General features: G+C 41.0%; 1 protein-coding gene across 9 annotated transcripts in view; it reads right to left on the reverse strand.

The window, feature by feature from the left end:
- Positions 1-12,273, reverse strand: part of NUBPL (nucleotide binding protein like) — a 445,280-nt gene that overhangs the window by 130,594 nt on the left and 302,413 nt on the right. For 2 of the 9 annotated variants that reach the window (XR_002523289.2, XR_002523291.2), the window contains one exon: positions 6,273-7,626. The exons of 5 other annotated variants lie outside the window; for them this stretch is intronic. The gene's annotated coding sequence lies outside the window, so the exon portion shown is untranslated. The remainder of the gene's footprint in view (positions 1-6,272; positions 7,627-12,273) is intronic. 2 more of the 9 variants (XR_002523290.2, XR_001904710.3) reach the window with 2 other exon arrangements.

Genomic DNA, 12,273 nt, shown 5'->3' on the forward strand with positions numbered 1-12,273 from the left:
ACTATCTATATGCATCCTATAACATCATTTGTATAACTATATACAATAAAATTTATTTTAAAATGTTTACAATTAATAGTCATTTACATTTATTGCTGTCTATGAACTTCATGCTTTTCTAAATCACATGCAGTCCTTACAACCTCCCTATAAGGAAGCTGTTACTCTCATTTTATACTCAAGGAAAGTGGGGTTCAGACAGATTAATTAATTTGCCCAAGATCACAAGATTTAACACGTGGTAGAGCTGGACTATGAACCTGTGTTTGGGTCTCTGAAGCCTTTGCTTTCCATCACTGAAGCGCATTTTTTCTATATGAAATGAGGTAATGAATCAGGTATTTAGGGCAGATACAGGAGGACATAAAGTCAAAAGGGGATGATTGCTAGAAAATGGAGGAGACTCAAGTGGAGGTCTTGGCGTGTTTCAAGGGCAAACAGAAGGGGAATAAACTGAAAGAGTACAAGGTTGGGCTCAAAGAGTGGTGTTCCATAGTTTAGGATTTCAGAGCTAGAGCAGGGTCCATGGGTCTGAAGGCAGCTATGCTTACCACTATACCACCAATGTACCACATGATGGGTCTGAATTGAAGGGTGTTTGGGTAAGACCCTGGGTGAATGTGGGGTCTAGAAATGACAGCAAGAAGGCAGCTTCTTGACAGGTACCATGAGGCCCAGAGGAGGAAGGGTTTTTGCAAGAGGATGAAGAACCAGTGGGTTAGAAGTGGCTGTCCGGGGACTGGGGACAAATCAGCCAATTCCTTCCCCCTGCCTCTTTCACAACTCCATTCCCTCACTCACGATAGAGTTAAATGATGAATTTATTTAGGATTAAATGATGAGTTCAACACAATCCAGATGAGATCAATCACATGCAAAAGGTGTCATACATACACAATATCTTTCCATATCAGTCATAGGAAGAACAAGAACTTTGTTTAACCCAATCAAGGATGTTTCTTTATTTAATAAATATTGATTGAGCTCGTATTATACGCCACTAAATGGTACGCGGAAATAGAAAATAAACAAGTAAGAAAAACAAGGAAGGTGGCAATTGTTACAGATAAAAATAAAGCTAGTTAAGAGAATAGGGAGTAAAGGAGAGGGGAAAGTGTACATATTGCTATTTTATAAGCGACGTTCTGGGAAGACCTCACTGAAAAGTGACATTTTCCCAGCCTTGCAGATATTGAAGAGAAGATACGCACAAGAAAGGTGTCTAAGGTCTAAGGTGGGTGCATGCTTGGTGTGTTCAGGGAACATCAGGAAGGCCAATGTAGTTGGAGCAGAATGAGTGAAGGGAAGAATAGCAGGAGTAAAGATCAGGACACGAGTAGAGCATACAGGGCCTTCTAGAATGCTGGAGATTTTTTTTTGCAAATCATTAACATGATTTCACTCTTATTTTAAAAGGCTTATTCTCACTATTGTGTGGCAAGCAGTGTGTGTGAAGTAGGAGTTAGGGAGGAAGGATGCCATTTAAGAAGCTATTGCAAGAATCCAAGTGGAAGAAGACAGAGGCCTGGACCAGGGTGCTTAGCAATGGAAGTGGTGAGAAGTACTTAGATTCTGCTCATATTTTGAAAGTAAAAATGACACAATGTGCTGTTAGATTGTGTGACTGGCAGCCTTTATGCTGGCCCACAGTGATCTGTACCTCCCCCTGCATGTAGGTTTGACCTACTGACTCACTTCCAATGAAAGGAATATGGTAAAAGTGATAGTATATAATTGTGAGTTAGGTTACAAAATGTGACTTCCGTCTAGCTGCCCTCCCTCTCTCTGGCTCACTCTGGGGGAGACCAGATGCCATACTGTGATCTGCATTTGGGGAGGCCCATGTGGCAAGGAACTGTCGTCTCCAGCTAACAGCCAGCAAGAACCTGAGGCCTGCCAACAGCCACGTGTGTGAGCTTGGGAGTGATCCTTCCGAATCAAACCTTGAGGTGACTAGCCCTGTCCAATGCCAGGATTGTAGATTTATAGTCTAAATGAGACCCTGAGCCTGAGATTCAGCTAAGCCATGCCCACATTCCTGACCCACAGAAACTGAAGTGATATTTGCTGCAATAGATAATTAATATAGGTTGGATATGAGATGTAAGAGAATAGTTAAGGATGACGCCACAGGATTTGGTCTGTGTAGCTGGCACCTGGAGTTGCCATTTACTGGAAAAGGAGCAGGTTGAGATGGAGAAGAAGAAGCAGGAATTGTTTTGGGTGGGTTAAATATAAGATATGTAGTCACTGGAGATCATGAATATGCAGCTGTACATTCAAGTCTAAAGTTTGTGGGGGAGATCTGGGCTGTTCCACCCCTTCATTCATTTTTCCATTGCTTTGTTTACCTTTTTCTTATTATCTGTGGGAGCTGTTTATATTATACAGATAGAGGTCTTTTGTCAGATATATGCATTACAAATATCCTCTACTCTGTGGCTTATTTTTTCACTGTGAAGAGTGTCTCTTGATTTACAATCTAAATTTTAATGCAGTTTGACTTGTTTCTTTCCCTTTAAGGTTAGTACATTTTATGTTCTGTTTAAGAAATCTTTTCCTACCCTATGGTCATGAAGATATGCAAAAATATAAATTTGAGTATCATCAACTTTCTGGATAAGAAAACCTATGGAATGACTACAGAAAGAGAAGAAATCTGGGACTCACAGGTCCAGGGCATGCCAATGCTTAGAAAACAAAGGGGTGACGGGAACTGGCAATGAAACTGAGAAAGTAGATGGCCAGGTAGGTAGGAGGAGACAACTGATAGAGAGCCCCAGAGTTTCCAGGTGAGGGTATTAACACTGACTCATGCTGCTGATAGGTAGAGAGAATGACTCAGAGTGGAGCACCGGATAAGCACTGTTTTAATGAGCCTGTGTACAGTCGGGGAGAGGAGCTCTAAAGTCTGACTGCAGTAGAATGGAAGAAAAAGTGAAGACAGGTACAGACCACTCTTTTGGAGGAACTATGCTGTATAGGAGAAAAGAAAAACAGGGTGGCAGCTAGCGAGAGATGTGCAATCAAGGGAGGGATTTTTCTCCATGAAAGATGTTACAACAAATGTGTAACAGCTAATATGTATACAGCTAGTGAGAAAGAGCCAACTGAGGAAATAACTGATGTGAGGAGAGGCGGTTTAAGTGCTTGAACAGCATCCCTGAGTTGGCAAGAGGAGATGAGATCTAGTGTACAAATAGAAGACAGAGTCAGGGATGCAGTAGGCTAGTATATGTGATTGTGAAAGCAGGGAGTTCCTCTCTGATTGCTTTGGTTTTCTCAAGAAGTAAGAATCAAGGCCATCTGCCAAAATGAGAAGCAGGGAACTGTCAGAGTCAGTGATTTTAAAGAAATAGAACAGAATGTTTGAGAGTCCAGACTGTGGCCACTTGAATTCATATTCTAGCTCTCCTACTTGACAATTGTGTGACCTTGGACAAGTTACTTATCATCTGTTTTCTCAGCTTCTACATCTATGAAATGCAGATAATAATAGTACCTATCTCATAGGGTTGCTATGATTATTAACTGAATTTATGTACACGAAGCAAGATTTTACTTTTATGACAGACAACATTGAGTTTTTGGACCTGTTATATTAAAGAACTAAACACCAAAGTGGTGCCACAGGCATTTAGGCCTTTCCCTGGAATACATATTAGTTGATCTCCCATGTGGTTTAGGGGAAAGGGAGGCCTAGACAACCCAGTGAACATTCCCTGTAACTCCTGTATACCACGATCCTTACTCTGGCTGGATATTATGCTGTCCTGGAAAGCTTCACAAAAATGCCCATGCCTGGGCCCCATCTTCAGAGATTCTGATTCAATTAAGCTAAAGGGGAGCCCATGCTGGTACTTTTGAAAAGCTCCTTTTGTGAATGTGATGTGCACCCGAAGTTGGGAAGTGCTAGTCTACTAGGCATATCTATGCTGTGGAGATGGGTGGGCCAGCAGAGTCATACGCTTGGAAACACTTTCTTCATCCAATAAACTTTAACTCCACATCTACAAAGCTCATTTCTAGATTTATTTTGGTTCTCTAAATGGTTTTGTCACAAGATGAGAGTATGTGTCAGGGCAATCCAAATGTCTACTCCAAGTGGCAGTCACCTTCTCATTCTAAATGAGGAAAGTGACTGTGGTCATGTGCAGTGGAGCAGCTCTTTGGGGGCACAGACAAGACTGTCTCTGGACTTAGAACTGAAGCCTCCTCAGTCCACGGACCATAGGGAAGGCCCTAAGGTGGAGTCATCTTCTCAGGCTCATCTCTGCACACAGGTCATCAGACCTTTCCCTGAAGACCCTTCTAACTCCAGGAAGTGAGTAGCCAGCCTTGAACACCACATTTCAAAAAAGTGTGAGACTGAGAGGATGCTCTCACATCCATGATGTTGGCAGTGACATGGATATAATTTCTCACACCCTAGAACCATGGTTCTTAATGCATGGCCCACGGACCACATGTAATCCCTGCTAAATTATAGTATCTGGAAGTAGGGCCAGAAATCCACATTCTTACAGGCTCGCTGAGAAAATATTACGCACTATGAAATAAGAGAATCTAGAGAGTTGAACTGACTGACTTCTCATCAAGATAATACATGATGGCTTTACTAGTACTAATACTAGTGGCATTATCCAAAGGCAAACTCTTTTTTTTCCCCAGATGAAAGGCTTTTATTACTGAATTTCCTTCACAGGGTTTTGCTTTTTGGGTTTCTGTTTTTAACTCCTTTTCCCCCTTCCATGCTAAGAGAATGGCAATTACAGTTCAGAGCTTGTACCTTCCTTATTTTTATTCCTTTTAAAGTGGTAAGATTAGATTTTAATCGAAGCTTAGCAAAAATACTCAGGTCTGGTCATACTATTGCAGTAGAAAGAGGGTCCAGTGTGAACTGAACCCAACTTCAATTTGTGCAGAGGTAACTGGGTGTTTTTATTTTTAGAGTTATGTACTTATGGGGTACCTGAGATTTTAATACACGTCTATGTGATACATACATATACATATACAATGCATAATAATCACATCAGGGTAAATGGAGTACCCACGGCAAACTCTTTTAATATTTTTATTTTTATTCTTCTGGAAGTTGTCTCCACTGGATAATTTGTTGGATAAAATTAAGAAACATTGTTATTTCTTAATTTATCAGTGAAAGCAATTTTAATAGACTCCCTAATATGAGAGACAAGGATTTTGTTTATACTACCTCAGTCCTTTCTCCTCTTAATGTTTTAATTTTTTTAAGTTTTTTTTTAATTGATAACCACTATAACATAAAATAACATTTAAACCTCTATTTCATTTCACACAAAATTTGACATCCTGTTTGACTCCCTACCTTTCCTCCTCCCTTCTATATCCCACCTTGTGTCAGGTCCATTTTAACTTTAATATTGACATTTATTTATTTATTTATTTTTTAAGATGGAGTCTCCCTCTGTCTCCCAGGCTGGAGTGCAGTGGTGTGATATCAGCTCTCTGCAACCTCTGTCTCCCGAGTTCAAGTAATTCTCATGCCTCAGCCTCCTGAATAGCTGGGACTAGAGGTGCCTGCCACCATTCCCAGCTAAATATTGACAAATTTGTCAACAGATGAATCTTCAATATCTGTTCCTGCCTCCCCACGTTCCTCTGTCCCCATTTTTGGTTCTACTACTCACATCTGCCTTCCATAGGACCTGTTGACTCTTAACTCAAAGCTTCCTCCACTGGGCAGGTGGCTCCCTCCTTCCCTGAAACTCATGCTAGACTGTTGTTTTTCCCTGCCTCTCATCTGTCAACTTACTGTAAACTACTTTTCTTCTTCCAGATACTTATTAAAATGTCTCATTCTTTTGTGAACCCCAATTCCATTCTTTTCCCTGTTACAGGTTTATTCCTTTTGGTACTTGTATTTTTTTTTTTTAATTTTAGTTGGATTTGGGGAGTAACGGAAGGTAAATGTGTGTGCCCAGTCCATCTTCATGAAGCAGATGACCTGCGACTCACTCTATCAAACAAGGAACTGGACACTCAGTTGTTTTGCATCTCACTGACTTCGTTCCCTCTTAATTATGTTTGTTCTGCTATTTCTCATTCGGACACTATTCTTGATAGAACATGTGTTAACTTTTCTTTGTCATCAGTTTATAGCCTACTGATCTTGCAGACACAATTTAAAAATCTATCATATTACTATTGAAAGCATTTTTTCCCCACATAGCTCATCCTAGCTATAATTCTTGAATGTTTGTCCCACTCTTAAGTATTTAGCTTCATACCTCAATCTCTCCTTTCATTTTGAATCTGACCTTAAAAAAACAAAGTAAAACTTTTTTTAAAAAGTTACACATATGGTGTTTCATAAATGTAAATAAGTATGTATCAGTAGGATCTATCAGCAGTATTCTTCAAACTTGAAGTTACAGAACAATGGACAGAAAGTTCTAAATACTGTAATCCTAATACTTTGAGAGGCGGAAGCAGGAGGAAATCAGTGATTATAACAGATAACTTCTATTAAAATTTTAGTTTTTATAAGTCTTGAGAAGGACAAATTTCCTTGGGATTATTTTTAAAGAAATACTTCATATTTCTGGAGAAGTTTTAGGTTCATTACAAAATTGGGAGGAAGATAGAGATTTCCTGTGTACTGCCTGCCCCCACACATGCATAGCCTCCCCATTATAAAGTTGGGGGGAAGATGAATAGATGGAGCACAGAAGTTTCTCTCTCTCTCTCTCTATCTATATAGATATATAGATATAGATATATGTCATTATACATTTGTCCAAACTCATATAATGAACAACCCCAAGAATGAACTCTAATGTAAACTATGGACTTTGGGTGATTACGATGTGTCAGTGTGGGCCTATCAATTATAATGAATATGTAACTCTGGTGGGGAATGTTAAAATTTCCTTTTTAAAAGTAAGTAGAAGCAAAAGGTTGAATATCTCATTTCCAAAGACAATGAATCTGCTGCTCTATAAGCCAATAACTAAGGGAGCCAGTTTTTAAACCTTTAGTCTTCTGCAACGTGGAGGCAAAGCCCTGTGGTTAAGATGGTCAGCTTAGAATAGGACTGACTGTATTCAAATCCTGACTCTGTCACTTACTGGGTGTGTGATCTCTAGTAAGATGCCTCACATGGCAGAAATTAGTGAGCTGTTTACCAAATCCTTTTCTCTTTTCTTCTGAGGATACAACTAGACTCTCTTTCCTAGCCTTCTTGCAGTGAGGAGTGACCACATGATCGCGCTCTTGCCACTGAAATGTAATTGGAAATTTTACCAGTACCAGGGCTGGTCTGTAGAAACTGCACAGGCCTCCAGTCTCTCAATTGTGCTGGCTGCTGGCTTGATAGGAATGTGCAGGGCAACCCTGGAAGCCATGTGTTAAATACAGCAAGGCTTCCATCAGTGCATGACATGGAAAACCCCCACCCCCACTGGTGCTGCCAATAGAATTTCACACAATTACAAAATAGCCTTTACAAGATGAAGAAATAATCTTCTCTTTTGTGAGATTTCAGGTTTGTGTTAGTTTGTTTTAACCTAATCAACATACTTAACTTCACTAAACTTCAGTCGCCTCTTCAGATAATTCCAGTACATAGTGCTGTTAAGAAGACTGAAAGAGAAACAATGAATATAAAGTGTGCTAATGCATAGTGCCTAGCAAATGGTAAGTACACAATAAAGGTTCATTACCTATTATTCTATGAAAACTGTTGTTAATTATTGTTGCCTATTATGTGCAATATCATAGAAGGCTCTTACACACACATTAAAATGCCCACACCGGCTAGGCACAGTGGCTTATGCCTGTAATCCCAATACTTTGGGAGGCTGAAGCAGGAGGAATTCAAGACTAGTCTGGGCAACATACTGAGATCCTGTCTCTACTATTTTTTTTTTTTTTTTTTTTTTGAGACGGAGTCTCGCTGTGTCCCCTAGGCTGGAGTACAGTGGCGCGATCTCGGCTCACTGTGAGCTTCGCCTCCCGGGTTCACGCCATTCTCCTGCCTCAGCCTCCTGAGTAGCTGGGACGACAGGCACCCACTACCGCGCCCGGCTAATTTTTTGTATTTTTAGTAGAGACGGGGTTTCACTGTGGTCTCGATCTCCTGACCTTGTGACCCACCCGCCTCGGCCTCCCAAAGTGCTGGGATTACAGGCGTGAGCCACCGCGCCCGGCTCTGTTTCTACTATTAAAAAATAAAAGCAAAAAAAAAAAAAAAAAAGTAGCTGGGCATTAGCAGTGCTTTCCTGTAGTCTTGGCTGCTTGGAAGGCTGAGGCAGGAGGATCGCTTGAGCCCAGGAGTTGAAGGCTGCAATGAGCTATGATTGTGTCATTACACTCCAACCTGGACAACAGAATGCGACACTGTCTAAAAAGAGAAAAAAGCCCACTCCTTGCAGTCTGAAATTCCACCATTCCTTTATGTAAATCAATGCCTTTTCCTTTAAAGAGTAACTTCCACACTTAATTATAAAATTAGCGTGTTTATATGTCTGTTGCAAATTATAAAACAGAAAACTTATAAAGATTCAGGCTGGGTGCAGTGGCTCATGCCTGTAATCCCAGCACTTTGGGAGGTTGAGGTGGGCTGCTCGCAAGGTCGAGAGTTAGAGATCACCTTGGACAACATGGTGAAATCCCGTCTCTACTAAAAATACAAAAATTAGCCCAGTGTGGTGGCGCCTGTACTCCCAGCTACTCAGGAGACTGAGGCAGAAGAATTGCTTGAACTCGGGAGGTGGAGGTTGCAGTGAGCCAAGATCACACCACTACACTCCATCCTGGGTGACAGGGCAAGACTCCATCTCAAAAAAAAAAAAAAGAATCAAATATTGATCATCGATAATCCTATCATCCAAACATAATCACTGCTAGCATTTTGGCATATGTCCTCCCAATTTTTTATTTTATTATTTCTGTTATTATATCTATATATCAATACATAAATTATGTATTATGTATTACTTTTTTCCACCTAACATTTTGCCTTGAACAGGTTCCTATGTGTTCAAATATACTTTAAAAAGATATTTGATGATGACCCATTAACTTACGTAGAGCATGTAATTTTTTTCTATAAAATTAAACAAAAGATATTTGATGAGTGCTTATGGATATAAAACAACTTATTTAACTATTATATGGATATATCACAATTTACTTAATTATTCCTTTATTGAAGGATATTTTTGTTGCTTCTACCAGAATGTATAATTCTAGAATAAACCTCCTGGTACATAAATATTTGCCTCTATTTGTCCTTTCTGCTTTCATTTTCCTTTTTCTAGGCCTCTTCAAAACAGAATTTTTAAGAGATTTTTTGACTTCTCTAAATGATACAAGAATTGATTCTTATTTAATCTTGATATATGTTTTATACGCTTCTTTACTATTCCTTTTGTTGTTTTAAAAACAAAAATGCTCTTGGAAAAGTCCATAACTCTTTTCTCTGAAGACTTCCTGTTAATGCATTTATCAGATTGTTTGATTTGCGGAAAGGAAAAACAAAGCTGTATGTAAATCCTCGAAACCAGAAGTAAAAGGAATTCTGGGGGAATGAGGAGTAGTGAGGAACAGAAGGTGGATGTGAAATTGAAATAAAATCTCTGCATACCTCAAAATTCCACACTGAGGGGAAGTCTCCCCTTCTGCTGTCCCAACCATCCCCAGTAGATGAGCTACCATATTTCTTCCATTTATAATCAATCAGATTTTTTAAAAAACTGAAGCACTGGGATCTTGCGGGAGTTTTTGCTGAGCATGTAAATAGCATTAACAAGAATAAACAATGGCATCCATGAAACATAATCCTTGCATTGATCATCCTGTTTACTGAGTGGCTTGGGTCAGTGTCTGTAGATAAATTAATAATGGCTTTCTCTGTCTCTGGCAGCTAACACAATGTCAACTCTTCAGAGTAAGGAGATGCAATATTCCATTACATGTATCTTGGCAAAAATGGCTGGAAATGCATAGGAACGCAGTTCACAGCCTTCGTTGAAGGTTTCTATGAATCACAATTTTACATTCCCACAGCTGGAGTGAATCACATGAGTCTGCGACGTACAGAAGAGTTATTATCTAAGGCAAATGCTCTTTCATCTCATTTGCATTTACTTCCAAATTGTTATCTGTCCCCCTGGGTGAAGGTCTAGTTACAGGTATTTATTGGAATGACTGTGTGGCTCTGCTTTTCCCTCCGGCTTCCATCAAAATGTAACATTAAAATGATGGGGACATGTTCGCCTTTCTAACTGTCCTCATGCAAGGAGTGGTCACTCTCCATAATATCCTCTTCAAATAAAAAGAGTGACAATATGGGGTACAATCAAGGTCCTAGCAGGAAACAGATGGCACACTCAAATTAGGTTAATTCATGGAGGGTTTCATGAAGAGGCTATTTACAAAGGTTTGGGCAGGGTGTAGGGAAACCACAAGTGAGAGCACGATACCCCAAGGCTGGTAAACAGCGGGCAGTGACCAGCCCTAGGCCTAACTGCTCAGAAAGGAAAGGATCCTGTGGAGACGGCTGTGTTGACTTGCCTTTGATAGAGGGATGCAGTCAGCCCTGGACTACCCTGAGGAATCAAGACTCTGACCTTGCTCTCCTCTCTCTCTGGATCTGGCAACCAGAAGTCAGAGAGTAGAAGAGCACATACAAGTCATCCTCCTAGGGCTGAAAGTGAGGGAGGTTGCAGGAGGTGGAGAGTGGACACTGAGAGGCACATGGAAGCTCGCTGGTAAAAGTGGAAAGGCCAAGAGTACAGTTTGGATGTGCCACATATGGGAGGTCAATTAGTTACCAAGAAGAGATATCAGGTGGGCAGCTGGATCTATGACTGCAGTTCCAGAGGAAGGCCTGAGCTGGAGATGCATTTGGGACTCACAGGCTTTTTAAAGCCACAAGGCTGAAGGTGATCACAAAGGTTATCACACTGTGACAAACATCACACAGCACTGGGTGGAGCCATGGGGGCCAAAGCTTGACTGCAAAGAGAATGGGAGCAGAAGAACAGACACTGAATTTAAAGAGTTTTTGCTGCAAAGAAGAGAAAGAAAGTGAGGAGCAGCTGCTAGGGGAAGTAAAGTCAAGGAAAGGTTGACTTTAAGAAAGGAGAACTAACAGTAAGTTTGTATGCTGATGGGAATAATCCAGGAAAAAGATCATAACTAATGGCAGAGGAGAGGGAGGACTATGGCAAGGAGAACAACACAGTTCCCTGAATTAGGGGGCAGCTGCCACTCAGCTCCAGCCAATGGTTTCCAGGCCTCTGGTTTCTCAAGAGAAGCCAGAAATTGATGTTTGGTGTTTTTTTGTTTTGTTTTGCTTGTTTGTTTGTTTTTAAGCATGAAGTCTCCTGATTCTTAGCAGGAGATATGTTGACAACTAAATTTTTTTTTCAAACTTTCTGAAGTTGAATGAAACTCATCTGCAGGCCGCCAGTTGGCAACCTCTCCTAGATTGCTGACTTTGGTTCCTTCCATAGTTGTCAGCTGTGGCCTCCTGGTTTAGGGACCTCTGAAGGTCACTGGCTATTTACTCTCTAAAATCTTTGAACCTGTAAAGTGCCCTTGCAGTGGTGCTTGGCCAGGGTGGCTAATGATACAGTCTCTGTCTCCTCCACAAAGGGCAGCGGAACTGAGGTTGCCAGACCTGGCCACACATCCTATACTTAAGTCCTCACAGTTAATACTTAGGCTTCATGTATGCTCTTTACCTCCTCCCGCCTCCTCTTCACTAAGGAAACTATTATCCGCAGGCCAATGCAAATAAAGGTCACCAAGAGATACTCACGGGCCAAACACTGAATGCTGGCATGCTGGAAGGGTTGATTGTTTCTAGGCTCCCAGCTAATAAAGGAAATGCCAATCAAAGGGGGCCTTCCCGCCTGCTCCCAACTCAAATGCAGCCCTGGTTGCCAGTGAGAGCTCCAAGCAGGACAGCACTCAGATTTCTGAGGATGCCTGGCACCTGCACAGAAAAACTGCAGAGTCTGGTGATTTGACAGTCCATCCCTGACCTGGGGAGGATACAGGGCCTGCTAGCCAGGGAGGAAGGAGTGCTGACTTCAGTCATGTGGCAGGCTTCCTCCAGAGGAAAGAGTGAAGAGGAAACCCCACCTTGTGAGGGCTGCTGTGTTTTTATATGCACATGACTAATCTTTATGACAGGGTTAAATCCTAGATCTCTCCAATTTTCCCCATGTGAACATAAGCATTAAAAATGTTTCTCAGGTCACAGTGCTGGTTTCCCCT

This window comes from Papio anubis, chromosome 7 (genome assembly GCF_008728515.1).
Source record: "Papio anubis isolate 15944 chromosome 7, Panubis1.0, whole genome shotgun sequence".
Lineage (NCBI taxonomy): Eukaryota > Metazoa > Chordata > Mammalia > Primates > Cercopithecidae > Papio > Papio anubis.